Raw genomic sequence first — 15413 nt, forward strand, 5'->3', positions numbered from 1 at the left:
CAGGAAGTTTCTAGAGTGGCGACTGACACTTCAGTCATTCATCTGTGCTTCTCACGCTGGGCAGAAATGTGACCAATGTCATACAAGTGCTGTTCGACTGCTGCCGAATATTGCGACATAACTTTTCAAATTCTCTAAAATATTCAGTGAACTTATAATAAGTCTTTGCGTATTTTTCTGCTTTGAAGAAAATCAAATAACACACCCTAAAGCAAATAATAATGTGTAGACACTACTGTGCTTTAAGGGAAATCCTATATCTCTGCATAACTGGTTCCAACGATCCAGTATATACTGCATATTTATTTCAAACAGGGTCTGCAGTATACAACCGCCCTGTATAAGTGCTTTCGATGTCTGGAATGTCTCACTCAACTTTTTCCTACTTTAACTGCTGTCTACATTTCGCACTATGTTCTTTGAAGTAAGGATATCTGTTCTGCTTCTTCACCTACATACTCCATCGCTTCTAATAGTCCGTTGATGGGTACAGTAACATATGTCTGTTTTAAATCCACAAATGTTATGTGTACTTCCTGGCCCTTAGATACGAATGTGCAGGGAGGCGGCAGACTGAACATACACCATATATTGGGGGACCTGGTTCTAGTGCCCTCTGCACGTTCGTCTGTCTGAAAGGACCCATGTCCACACAAGCGTCCAAAAAGGGCTTGAAAGTTGTATAGTTATGATTGGTGTCTGTGAGGGTAACTGTTTTGGTACAACCATGTTGTCTCTCGATCGTTTCCATCCGCTGGGCTGTAGACAAACATAATCTCGGCCCATATCCGACATGAATACCGTGCCATTCTGCTACATACAGTACGCTTCGTCAGACATACTGCCTGAAACATGCAAGGAACATACGGCACATGGTCAGAGGAACTTTCGTTCTTCAGCAGCACTTATCGAGGCAACGATGCATTTATGGACACATGTTCATAGGACCTTTCTTCCTCCATTTCAAGACTCCGTCTCTTTAGATTGTCGGTTTTGTTGAAATTCACCCAATACATGCAGGCTGGAGTGGTACAGAATATAATAATACGAAGGTGAGTCAAATGATAACCTTAAACACTTTTTAAAATATATTTATAGGGCAGAAGTGGTACAAAGCTGTATCACTTTTCAAAACAATCTCCCCCACCCTCAATGCAAGTCCTCCAGCGGTTACAAAGTGCACAAATTCCTTTAGAAAAAAATGCTTTTGGTAGTCCGCGCAACCACTCATGCACCGTGTGGCGTACCTCTTCACCAGAACGGAACTTCTTCCCTCCCATTGCGTCTTTGAATCGTCCAAACATACGGAAATCACTTGGGGCAAGGTCTGGTGAGTATGGTGGATATGGGTTCAAATGGCTCTGAACACTATGGGACTAAACGTCTGAGTTCATCAGTCCCCTAGAACTTACATCTACTTAAACCTAACCAACAAAAGGACATCACACACATCCACGTCCGAGACACGATTCTAACCTGCGACCGTAGCGGTCTCGCGGTTCCAGACTGTAGCGCCTAGAACCGCTATGCCACCCTGGTCGGCTATTGTGGATGAGGAAGACACTCAAAACGCAGTTTTGTGATTGTTGCAACCGTTGTGCGGGCAGTGTGGGGATTTTCATTGTCATGTTGCAAAAGAACACCTGCAGAGAGCAATCCACGTAGCTTTGATTTGATTGCAGGCCACAAATGATTTTTTAGGAGATCTGTATATGATGCATTTGTGACAGTGGTCTCTCTAGGGAAGTAATGCTCCCAAATGACGCGTTTTTCGTCGCAAAAGAGAGTTAGCGTAACCATCCCTGTAGATGGCTCTGTTCGCAACGTCTTTGGTTTTGGTGATAAAGAATGGCACCATTCCTTGCTCGCTCTCTTCTTTTCCGGTTGGTGGAAGTTAACTCAGGTTTCGTCCCCAGTGACGATTCTTGCGTGGACGTCATCACCTCGTTCAAAGAGCCGAAGAAGTTCTTCACAAGCATAATCACGTCGTTCTCTCATTTCAGGAGTGAGCTGCCGTGGCACCCATCTTGCAGATACGTTGTGGAACTGCAGCACATCATGCACAATGTGTTTGGCTGACCCATAACTAATCTGTAAAACTGCTGAATGAGATTTTCACTCTGCAGCGGAGTGTGCGCTGATATGAAACTTCCGGGCAGATTAAAACTGTGTGCCCGACCGAGACTCGAACTCGGGACCTTTGCCTTCCGCGGGCAAGTGCTCTACCAACTGAGCCACCGAAGCACGACTCACGCCCGGTACTCACAGCTTTACTTCTGCCAGTATCCGTCTCCTACCTTACAAACTTTACAGAAGCTCTTCTGCAAAACATGCAGAACTAGCACTCCTGAAAGAAAGGATACTGTGGAGACATGGCTTAGCCACAGCCTGCTGTTATGTCATTCAGTGTCACTCGGCGGTTTTCCTTTACTATGGCTTCAATTGCTGCAATGTTCTGTGGAGTCACAACTCGTTGTGCCTGACCTTGACGAGGAGCATCTTCCACTGAAGTCACACCATTTGCGAACTTCCTACTGCATTCGTAGACTTGATGCTGTGACAAACATGCATCAAAATACTGAAGCTTCATTCGTCGATGAATTTCTATAGGTTTCACATCTTGCTACGCAAAAACCGAATACCAGTACGCTGTTCTTCCCTGGTGCAAGTCGCAAGTGGGGCGGCCATTCTAATACTGTGAAGTTATGTGTGCGTCTGCACCATGCTGCCGCCTATAGGCCATTCTGCACGGTGTTTGTAGCACGCTTACCAACTTACAGGATAAACGGTGCGAAATTTCGATTTGTTATTACAAATTTAAGGTTTTCATATGACTCACGCTCGTATGAGTAACAATAGAAATAGAGTATTCTAGAGAAAAAAATGTTTTCATCTCAGGTAATAACAAACCGAGACTGCAATAAAAATGAGCATTTAGTTTTGACAGAATTGCGTGCTGGTGAATGACATGAGTGAGAATATCCTACGAAAATAAATGTTATGAGTCAGAATTAAAACATCCGGGACATTTATGAGTATGCGGCTTTGGCGAAAGACTTGTGATAGCGTAGTATTGGAAGTATAAGTTCGAGCGATGTACAGATACGGATTAAACGTTCCCTTATTGCTGGGTGTCTCCAAGTGAACGCAAGTAATAGCGACGGCGCTGACTAGTCATGTCGGATGGCCCGAGATACGACTGCTTGTTATGCGCGGCCATCGCCGCCCTAATGAGTCTGATGATATCGCCTCGGATGCTCTGTCGGCCGCGCAGCCCGCACGCAACAATTATGGAGTCCACCAGTCGATACCCGGCGCGGGCCCGGCTCACGTGCTGATCGCTGGCCAGATGCCGCCCACGTGGCTGAAGCGAAGTGACGTGGGCTGACGTAGCGTGTGGAGGCCGAAGAGCGGTGCCGGCCTCATTAGGCAGTGACTTTAAAAAGAAGTCGGCACGGAGCGCTGAGTCCTGCCCAGTTTCCCACGCGGGTGACCCATGTAGGTCAACATAACATCGCACTGGCAAACTGTTTCCTGAACCCTTGTCGCTCTTGAAGAACACGCGTAAAATTATAGCTCCAACTCTGACCTGTTTCGTCCACCATACCACCCCTCCCTTCCGTGTGCTCAGAGGATTTCTGTTGGAATCATAAATCATAAGTTGAGAGTTTATTTGTTTATTCTAATTCACTGTGATGAGATTACTTGGGAAACGTAAATGCTCTTTTCTTCTTTTTTTACGTGTTAGTTTGATCGAACATATCTGAGATGGGAAGTCCTACTCAGCAATAAGCGTCAGACGTCATGCGATAATGTAATTAATATTGTCATGGAAACAGACATCCACAACACTCTTTACCATATATATGGAGTGATTATTCTGATGCGCCGGACGAGAATTCTCTCCACAATATCCGATGCAGCTCAAATTTTGGAACGACAATTAAAAGCAAAGTAGGAGCCAATCCAGCCTCAAACAGAATGCAATAAGAAAGGAGACTTAACCTAGCAAATAAACAATAATGCATAATTATGAAAATAAAAACCGAATTTTTGCCCCTAGAGCGCTTAGCGTATTTTGAGTGTTATTAATTCGCTATTAGCGGTAGATCACACTCACAAGCACTGTGAAACTTTGTGTACGCGTCCTACAGACATCTTAACACTCCGATACCCGGAACTGTTTGTTTAAGATGTGAAGAATAATGTAGCTCAGATTCCGCTTTATTTAGGTTTCCATTTTTGTGACGGGTTAAAAAGGGACTGCGAACAATATTTTTCCATGCTTTCTGCTGCACTTATTCGTACTGTCAAATCTCTGTTCTAGTTAATAGCTTTACAATTACGCTGTAAACACCGCAATGTGTCACGAAAATACAACGCATTTGCAACTACGAAATTGTTAGAGCAAACACGCTGAGTGATTTGCGCCATCTGCTTATCCATGATTGTTGCAAATTTTTCCTGATCTACCTTTCTGCTTTTTATAGGCAAGTAAACTAAATTTTTATTCGTTATCACCTGAGAATATTAAAAACATACACTACGCACAAAAAATAAAAAATACGATATCAGTGCTCGAATTTTGGAGTAATAAAAGAAGTGACAGCCAATTACAGTCTTTTTACGTTTTCTACTGCACTGATTCATGTATTCGAATCTGTTGTAATGATAGTGTGTAGGGAAATGCCTCATGCAGATATACTTAGGCACACATAAGCGTCTGAGAAACTGCATACATTTTAGGCAAACAATCGGAGTGTCATGCACAAATGTTATGTGTTTACGAACATAGCATACACTGACAGGCAATTAACTCAGACAAACTTGCAGATTCATCTAGCACTTATCATGTAAACAGATCGCCATAAAATCGCAGAAGTTATGTCTACAATACAAGAATTTATAATACAGTGGCTCGATATTTTTCTAGTACATCATTTCCATATAAAACTTATAGTTATTCTTTCATTGTCCATACCTATGAAAAGTAACTGGTTCTCCTTTCATATACTTCTCTTCAAATGTCGTGCGTGGTAGATGGTAGCCGCGCGGTCAACGCCACCTTGTCAAGTTTCGCTGGCTGCCCCCCCCCCCCAAAAAAAAAAAAAAATCCCTTGGGAGGTTCGAGTATTCCCTCGGACATGGATGTTTGTGTTGTCATCAGCATTAGTTAGTTTAAGTTACATTAATTAGTGTGTAAGCCCTGGATCCGACGATCTCAGCAGTTTGGCCATGTAGTACCTTACCACGCATTTTCCAAATTTCTCTTCACATCAGTAGCAACAATATTGCAACATAGCTGGTACTAAATATCAGACGTGCAGAAATGTAATTAAAACAAGGCGAATATGTGTAATGTTCAAGTTTCGCCATTAGCACAAGCTGTAAACAAGCAGCGTCTGATTAATGTCGAGAATAAGCGCAGAGGAGTTATAGATGTATATACAATCCAGCAATACTGTTACTACAGCCCTCCATAAGTAAAAACGTAGTTGACAATGTGATATTAATTAGAAAGTTATAAAATTCGTCGTCTTAGTAGCAACCCCAAATTCTATCCATTAAGGGGAAATTGTACCTTATATACTTACAGTGTTTAATTTTTCAATTTTAGGTACATTTATCTCGAGGACGATTCATGATAATGTTGTAAAATTTTCATAACTGGTGGTGGAAGAGTCTCTCTCCATTGGCAAATTTTTGTAGATAAGTCAGAAGCCTAATTTATTTTTTAGAGAATTATTTGCAAGTTTATTTGCAAGTTGTAAAATTCTTTCCACATATTTAAGTTTTATTTATTCACAATTTCTATAATATTAAACTACAGTTCTTTTAAATATGGATCATTGATGTGAAGCCCAGTTTCTATATTATGTGTAAATTTCACCGTTCTATGATGGTAAGTTCCTGAAAACAATGTACCTAATCATCAAAAAAATAAAATCTCATGAATCCAGCTTTAGAGATGAACATAGTATGTTACTGACCTTAGAACATCCCTGCACCATATCCTGGGTCATGTGCATTTTCTTCTTCCTTCCTGGATCTCTCAGCATTCCTTGAGTGCATTCTTGCCTTCTTAGCTATCATAGTCACTTATAATCTGCTCTGCATAACTCTCCCCACATTCTCATCATTAAATGAAAGAACTACATCATAAACACCCAAATTCAATTTATCTTCACCTACAAAAAACGTTTTAGGAACTCTAGACAATATGACACTGTTAAATGAATCATTAGGGGTCTGGAAGGACAAGGTACAAGTGAATTTAGGGCACGTACGGGGCAGCCTACTGTGAGCACGAAATATTTTAACAATTCAGCAAATTAGGTTTTTGAATTTCAAGAAGTTGACAGAAGACAAAAGGGGGGCGTGGCAACATGTGTTGCTCTTAAAGTAAATGATTATTTGATGTCTTTAAGGGCTACAATGCCATTAGAAAACATATTTCCCTAGTAAAATACACTCCAAGGAATGTTTATAAGCAAACTTTTTTTATGTTTTGTACAATCTCCTCTTAACGTAGACACCACAATTTTATACGGGAAGCGGTCTATCTTCAGAACAACCATAAGATAACAAATAGATACTAATTGCAAGACCGGTCATTGAATATGTGTAACAAAATAACACAAAGTTATAAATGCAAGCAAACTGGAACACCAGTGGTTGTTTAATTAAAGAGTTCTTCTTGGTCTGGCCTACAGTCAGCAGTTGAAACAAGTAAAAGCAACAACAAAGTCAATAAAAGTTTACATATAAAATAACAAATGAAACATAAACACACTTCACTGTTCTCGAGTAACCACACTGTTCATCACACAAATTGGTCTTATGAAAGGTTGTACATACGAAACAATATGTAGCTGAATGAGTTAATGTTTTTTGTAGTTATTCTCATAGAAGTGCAGCACGATTCTTAGTTCGAATCACTAGCTCGATCGAGTAATCGCTGGTACAGACCGCACGTAATTAACGGCCTGGCTAGCATACAGTGTTCGTGTCCACAATATCCTCGTGGAGTTCATCAGTCTTCTAATAATTATGGTGAGGAACAGTAAATGTTCGTGTTCTTGACACACAAATAAATCGATGCTGTCGAGATTGGCGTGTCACACAGTAGTAACAAATAAATAAGACGACTTCTGAAATGTGAACGCGGCTGCATCTGTCTCACGTGCCTCAAGTTTTATGTGCGCAAACAAATAAGAGTTCAAAACAGGTATCATATGAATATTGTTCAAATGTATAGTTTTATCTTGTACTCAAAACAATAATAAGTACATAAGCATCCATATCAGTATTCCGCAAGCCACCTCACGGTGCATGGCGGAGAGAACTTCTGGTAACACTACTGTTCCTCAGCCTTCTTTGTTCCATTTGTGATAGCCGTGTGAGAAGAATGATCGTCGGTAAGCCTCTGCATTAACTGCCCGAATTTTCTCCTCGTGGTCATGCCGCGAGATGTATGATGAAGTAATATGTTGTCCGATTCTTTTCAGAACGTGCTCTCTTGAAATTTCTGTCATAAACCTGTCCGTGGTGGATAGCGCCTCTCTTGAAGGGTCTGCCAATGGAGTTTGTTGAGCATTTCTGTACCGCTCTCGCACCAACTAAACGATTGTGACACAAGACGCGTCGCTCTTCATTGGATCTTCTCTGTACCTTCTGTCACTCCTACATGGAAAGGATCCCAGACTGGCTAACAATACTTAAGAATCGGTAAATCAAGCACCTTGCAGGGCGGTTGAGTAGTGAATGAGTTACATTTCCTTAAGAATCTTCCTGTGAATCTCAGTCTGGCATCTACTTTTCCTACTGTTTCTTGTCGTTATTCCACTTAAGGTCACTATGGGTAGTTACTCTTAGAAATTTTACGTTGGTTAAAGTTTCTAGCAATTTATCATCAACATTGTAACTGTGCAGTATTTCTTTTTCTATGTATGCGCAACACGTTACATTTATTTACGTTCAGGGTTAACTGCCAGAGCCTGCGCCATTCATCAATGCTTTGTAGGTCATTCTGCAAAGAGAAACCATTTTCTGGCGTTGTTAGTTTCTTATAGTCAAACGCGTTATCTTCCGACGCTTTCTGCTAGCTCATTCATACTAATTGTCAACAATAACTGTCCTATCACACTTCCTTGGGGTAATCTGGAAATTACATCAACATCTGTCGATTTTGTCACAGGACGTGTTGAATTCTACCTTCAAGGAAGTCTTGAATCTGGTTGCTATTCTGGTCCGATACTCGGTAACCTCGTATTCTTTTTTCACAAAGGCAATGTGGGATAGTGTCAAAGGCCTTCCTGAAGTCAAGGAACACGGCATTAAGAGTCGTTGTCTACAGCGCTGTCGATGTTAAGAAGGAACAGAGCGAGCTGAACTTGTTCAGGTTCAGCACTGTTTCATGTCTGCTAAGCAAAAATATTTTCCTACCTTTCTTAACATTCCTTGTACTGCCTGTAGTCGTAGTTACAGTCACAGCGTCGAGATCACTGACACATATTTCTGTGTTCACTGATTCGAAATTTTAGTCTCTTTGTTGCTAGAAGATTTAGGACCTTTCCTTCACAAGTAGGTTCTCTAATTATCTTCTCGAACAGATTTTCGTACAAGACATTAAAAAAAATGCCACGTGTCTCTGGCACCAGTTTTAAGCCCCATAAATTTGCCTATATAGAGAAATTGCAATGGCACAATCAGGGAAGTTAGTAACGACATTCTTAAAGTTGTTGTTTAACGCCACACTGTTCAGTAGAAATTCTTGCTCTCGGTACAGCGTTAATTATTAAGAAATTTCCTAACGGAATTTATGAGACCAGGAATTTATTATAAGGAAGGCGAGACTTTCTGTTAAAGAAAAGAAAATAATCGGTATTGTTGGTTTCTCTGGTCAGTCACTGATAGCGTGATGCTAGATAATGAAGGCGGGTTATATGCTTGATCAGGCAAATTTGTATATAGGATGCTAAAACCGCGGCCGATCAATTGCATCACCTTGTCAAGTCTTCCATGTTATCTCGTCTCATTAACACTATGAAAAAACGCCGCACCTCCTCTCAAAGCATTCGTCTGCAAATGAAGCAATACAGAAGAAGCGTGTCCGAGACAGAATTCCGCGCTAAAGGAGCTAGAATCATTTGTTTCATAGATTGTTTTTGCGTACGTTTCTTATAAAGTTGCGTGGAACTAATTTAGAAAAAAATGGGTATCAGACACCCGCTTTCACATAGCTGACTGCCTACCTTGGTAACATTATTCAAAAGCAGTGAGGTGGTTATTGTTAACTGTCTCTTACACTCATGATCATTTCTCACTAATACCTATCCACACTAACAATTCAATAGCCTATTTCACAGTACAATGCACAGAGCTTCACTTTTCACATCCGTAAGGTCAAAAATAATGAATTGTATTTTATTTATATACGTATATTCTTTGTTCCCTTTTCACAAATCATGTACCACAATACATTATGTTTCTAGACGTAGAAATATAACGAGTGGTACCAGCCCAGGGTTAGGACCCAAGTAAGGAGTTGTCTGTCCAGAAGTTGTGGCGTATGTAGTTGTGGGACGACCAGAATCTCATTCTGGTATGCCTCAGGTTCAGGATTCATGGAACAATCATACAATTGAGTCAGTGATGCCTCAGCACACTGTACGATTGTTGTGCTGAAAGAAGAACGTTAGACATCAAAAGTACAAAGTTATCGTTTTGGACATAAAGTGCAGGGACATAAAATAACTTTTTTTTAGCACTTATCTTCGAGATCCACTAACTTTTTCGCCAATTGACACATGACCTTTGTTAAAATTTATTTGCCGTATTTTGTTTACTGCTCTTCGTTGTATAAACACACGAGTTCTGTGATTCCGGTACAACACAACGGATTGCATTTCGCTGTAAATGTTCGTAATACGAACTGTATAATTAGCGTGAATGTTAGTCCTTCCTTTTACGTTCATGTTACTTTACGTTATTTGAAATCCTGCAACAGCGCTACTTGCTTAGCAGTCAGCTCAAGTCTATGGTACACAGTAAGGACTGTCGACAGACAAGCACATGTGGCGCGTCAGTAGAGTGCAGCAGCAGGGTGTGTAACGGGTTCCCTTGTGAGGGACGTTAAGATGGCACCGCTCTGAAGAGCCCATGGCCATCCATCGCCTCACACCGTACAGCACTACAAGTTAACAGCTCACAGATTATAGCACATGTAACAAAAGCGCCTGTTCGTTCTCATAGTGTCGGCGTAATAGACGTTCACAGGTTGCGACTTACGAAAAACACTCAACTCTGTCGCAATTCATATCTTGACTTTCACCAACACATGGCAGGCACACACTAGCAAAATTGTCTCCCACTAATTTCACTCAGGTACCTATACTGCACTTTAACTTTGTAGCTTGTTAGAGATTTTTACATGTCACAACAACAGTTCCGATTTGTTCCTGCCGATCACAGAAAGAAATATATTTACTTATTCGGTACATTTTACTTTCGGGTATCAATTATTTTCTTTTGTACATATGAGTATTTTTTTTTAAATTTGTGGTAAGGTCTTATAAGACCAAACTGCTGAGGTCATCGGTCCCTAAGCTTACACGCCACTTAATCTAACTTAAACTAACATACGGTAAGAACGACACACACAACCATGCCCTAGGGAGTACTCGAACCTCCGACGGGAGGAGTTGCGCGGACTGTGAGAAGACTCCCTAGACCGCACGGCTACCCCGAGCGGCTATGAGTCTAACTTTGTCCTCAACAGACAAGTTTAATATGTATCTCATTGTGTCATGTAAAGGCGAGTAAATAGAAATTAGGCAGATTTGGTTTTGTAAATACTCATTACGGGGCTACACTACCACGCGGAAATATTGGCACTAACGGAGCAAAGAAAACCTAAAGTTTGCTAAAATGACATAGAAGCTGAGTCAAAGTAAGGAAAAGCTCAAACATGGAGCATCAGCGGACAGTGTACATACAATTAACCTCACTAAAACGTTCGTTCACTAGGCTCTACTACTTTCTTATTCTACAAACAACTATCAGAATAATTCCTTACATAGGCTTTGAAGTATCTTACATAAATTACCATAAGGACAAAATAAATTCATTTAGAATACTGCTGCACAGTAAAACTTTTACATAAGGAAAATTTGTCGTTGCCCACTATGAAGCACATGTGATATGGAGTCATGGGCGTATAGCGGTTTAGTCACCATTACAGTGCGTAGTAAACCTTAAGAACTAGTATGTACTATGGTATGCATATTACTCTTTAGCTTAAAGTCGTAGTAGCCACGAAAGACAGTGTAGCTAGTGCATCTTACTATTTCATAGAGCACGATAGTTATCAACTATTACTTAGACAAATTGTCTTGTTCGAAGTATTCACATTGATTATGCATTAGTACCACAGAAGCAATAATTTACAAATCTTGCTTCTCACCGCAGCTAATTTCCTTGTAACGTAAATAAGCAGTTAAATTGTGACTGTTGTCTTAGAACATAAATTCATGTCTTTTCATGTTAAACAAAAGCATAGAGACTTAGAAAAGATGTTTCGATATCAAATGACTCTTCAGTCTTTCATACTACCAATTCGTCAGCTGGGTATACTCAGTATACTAGCGTTAATGACTTTTCGCAGAATGTAGTTACATGTCAAAAACTGGATTCTGTCATAACATTTCACATTTTTCCAGTAATAAATAAAAAAAATTTTATGTTGATTCTCAGTTTGAAAAGCTTGCGCCTAGGTATGCATATACTTATACTACTTCAGACCTTGGTGGGCATATAAACTTTTAATTTCTTCTGATCTTGGACACGTTAGATTTAGATATCTAGTGACCGTATACGGACCTCTGTAGATTAATTCCCATTTACCACTGGGTTCGTGTAGTGCAGAAGACTTCTCATGTCACCTTAACAAAACTGTTTCCAAGAGTGTATGTATTTGAACTTGTCCTAACTTTTTACCGTGTGTTTTCTTCCAATTTATGAAGTGTTGTGCAAGTGTTATTGGTGAGTGATTTCTTCTTTCGGCAGACGTGGCAAGGGATTTATCCCATCATTTACTTCTTTGTTATTGCTCAGTAATTCAGGAAGAATGTATGGTGTCGTGTAAACTGGTACGTTATTTACTATCTGTTCAAAAGGTTCTGTAAGCTCTATCCATCGTGTGTGTTATGTATTTCTATATGTTCTTTTATGATTTAACTTCATATAATGTAACAGGACTGTTTTACAACAGTTTCCTTAAGATCAGATGATGGCAGCAGAAGTGTTGAAACTAGTCATCCTGGAGCAATAAAAGTATTGCGATCGTGGCGTAAATGTGTTTCCATTTCCAACCACATCGATTGTCCCACAGCACAGCACATCTACCTTACATCTTACAAACCGGTTAAATTCCTTAAATATTTGTTCGACGGGAAAACTTTGCAGATGTAAACGGGATATCAAAATATGCTTAATGTCAATGTATTTCATAAAATACATTTCCAAGTTGCAAATGCTTTCCTAAGTGCCGACTGAAACTACTTTGCCTAGAATTATATAGTTCTGGCTTGACTACTAGTTCCTTAAGTTTTTCTGATGACCTCTAGGCCAATATTTTGAGAAAAGGTCTCGCTCTAACTGTTCACATATTTGAGAGTACTCAGGCATTTCCGCCGCCCATAGAGCTCTATTTCCTTCTATATATATCCTATGGTGAAGAGTATTTTCTGCTGCTCCGACCAGGATGGCGGCAACACACCTTTAAAAACCTTAGTGAATACAAGATGTTGCTGGCATTTCGTATGGTACATCACTCGTTAACAAACCACTAAAAGTCATAGCGCTACCCTACAGCACAGAAAGAACAGTGGGATTAACACGTTGATTATATATTTGGTTTGCAGTCGGTGCTGCACCTCTAACTAAACATACTGTGGCACTCTGGCATTCTTTCACATCCGACCTGCTATTTCCCTGAGGAACTACTTGACCCACGTAACTTTGGAGCTCCCAAAGACCTGCCTATTAAGTTCTGTTTAGATCTCCACCCCCTCGTTCTCTTACGGATTTATGGACAGCCCTGCAGGATTCAAGGTGTCATTTCCCTCCTCCCCCCCCCCCCCCACACCCCCTGCAATACTTCAGGCATTAGTCGATTCCATGCCACGGCGTTTTGCGACACTTCTGCGGAAACGCGGGGGCCTACGTAATATTAGATACGTAATATCAGTTTCTTAGGCTCTTCTTGATTCACGTTTTATTTCGCTAAGGACTACTAAGGAGTCACGACCGATATCTAAATGTAAGTCATGAACATAAACGCTCCTGATTGGGACTGAATTCTGCTGTCTTGTATAGTATCCTTCATTTTGTCTGTTAGGTTACTAAATTGTGTCGCTGCCAGTGTATCTCCGGTCTCAGTTATAGTTTTCTTTCGTGACTCATCTTCATCTCCAACTTCTTCATCATCTTCATCGTCGTCTTCTTTTCCTCCTCCATTACGTTTATTATATGATTTCATAAATGCATTGTTTTCTTTAGTTTCTCTATCTTTGCCTTGGTCTGTCTTTTTCTCCTTTTGGAATAGCTGTGCTTCTTGAATCAATGTCTACATTGTTTGAGAAATTAGTCTGAAACAAAGCTGAATCACATCTTCAAATACACCGCAGCTTCCGTTGTTTTAACGTGACACGCAGATGAAAATAACATTTACTTCCCAACTTCAGGTCCAGTTCCACTCTTTAACCTCTTTTGGAGGGTACTGAAGGTTATTTAAAATTTTCAGTCACCCTTCCAGACATTAGTCGACTCCATGCCACGTCGTGTTGCGCCACTCCTGTGTGCTCGCAGGGGCCTATGCAATATTAGCTACGTGTAAACGTTTCTATGGCTCGTCAATATCAGTAAACCTTCAGCGAAGGCTTATGTTGCTTGTTTCAAATCATATGCGTTCCATTTTGCTTTATCCATCTTCCTTAGACCATTTCTAAGCATCTGAAGCATAGAAAAATACATAAAAACGTGTACTATTGTAACAGAGATCATCACGTTGCCGAGTGACTGTCAATATCACGGCACACATAGTTTTATTCAGTAATTTAAAAAATGTACGTTAAATCCGTAATAAAGACCTACGTGATACCAAGATAGGGCTTAACTTGATACTGCGTAATTCTTGGTGTATCTGCAGGACCAGTGAGACAGGAAGCTGATATTGTAGTCTGTAGCATGGGTTTGATTTCAACAGACAGTCCATCTCAATTAATATCCAAACAAAAACTGCCAAGATGGCCACACTGCACCTCTTCAATTTAGAAGGTTAATTTTCTGCACTCGCCATCGTGACGATTATGGAACTAGATGGGAGATGGAGATATAAGAACCAACAAGTTGTATAGGATCTTCCGTTTTTCCCTTAAATAGCAGTGCATTTTCTCATCACCATGTACCACTATGATATTGTTAACAGCGTAAGATGAAGTTGACAGTGCAGGTAATTTAACTGGTCCATTGAGTTATCGGTGCTAAGTCAACACATGTAATACACAAAAGCAAGATAAACAATTATTGAACGTATTTTAATGCATCTTAGCAACTACAAGGAAACACATGGTTTTCTCATCAACCAAATTACGTTGTACTGCAATAAAAAATTATCAGCGGTGCGTAATGATATGTTCTTGCAAGTTGATTTTCTTACAAGGTATGAAAGAAGTTCGTTAGAAAAATGTTGATTTTACTTACTATATTTTATGCTTGGTTTCAGACAAACAGTATTTAGAGGCTGTTTTGATTATCAGTTGCGTTATTTTCATTCTAACCATCAAAAAACGATGAAGCGTACTGTATTTTTGTTGATCAGCAGAGCTACTTATTTCACCAATTTATGTTATTATTCGTGTCCAGTACAGATTTTACTTTTGCGAAGGTATTGTACAGCCCTAATCATTTTTCTCTTTCGGCTGTGACCTTTTTCTAGCATCACACTCACAGGCAAAGAACGCTATTCTTCAAGGGCAGTTCGCAACGTGTCCAAAATCATAAAAAGTTAACATCTTTCAGCACAACATGCGTTAGTGTCTGTCGACATCTAACGGTAGCGAAGGACGCATGCCCCTCCCTCCACCCCCCTTCAGAGTCAACGTAAAGCTGCAAGGAAAGCTGATACTCTCTGTGAATGCCGCCATTTGAGACGTTTCGTGGAACTTTTCGAAGTTCTGATCCGTAGCGGTTCTGTTCCAGTGTGGCGATGTGTAAGTGAGTACTGTCGCTTGAATAACATTTTGGAATTTTTTTGCAGTTGCGATATGCCACGTTGCATTCTGGCTTGATGGCCTGCGTGAAGACTTCCACTTGAAATGCATCATGACGCTCGGATCTATTCTGTTCCGTTC

General features: G+C 40.3%; 1 non-coding gene across 1 annotated transcript; it reads right to left on the reverse strand.

Moving 5' to 3' along the window:
- Positions 1-2170: 2170 nt before the first annotated feature.
- Trnap-cgg (transfer RNA proline (anticodon CGG)) lies at positions 2171-2245 on the reverse strand. Its single transcript has one exon. It is a non-coding gene; the product is annotated as a tRNA-Pro (tRNA).
- Positions 2246-15413: the final 13168 nt, after the last annotated feature.

This window comes from Schistocerca gregaria, chromosome 4 (genome assembly GCF_023897955.1).
Source record: "Schistocerca gregaria isolate iqSchGreg1 chromosome 4, iqSchGreg1.2, whole genome shotgun sequence".
NCBI lineage: Eukaryota > Metazoa > Arthropoda > Insecta > Orthoptera > Acrididae > Schistocerca > Schistocerca gregaria.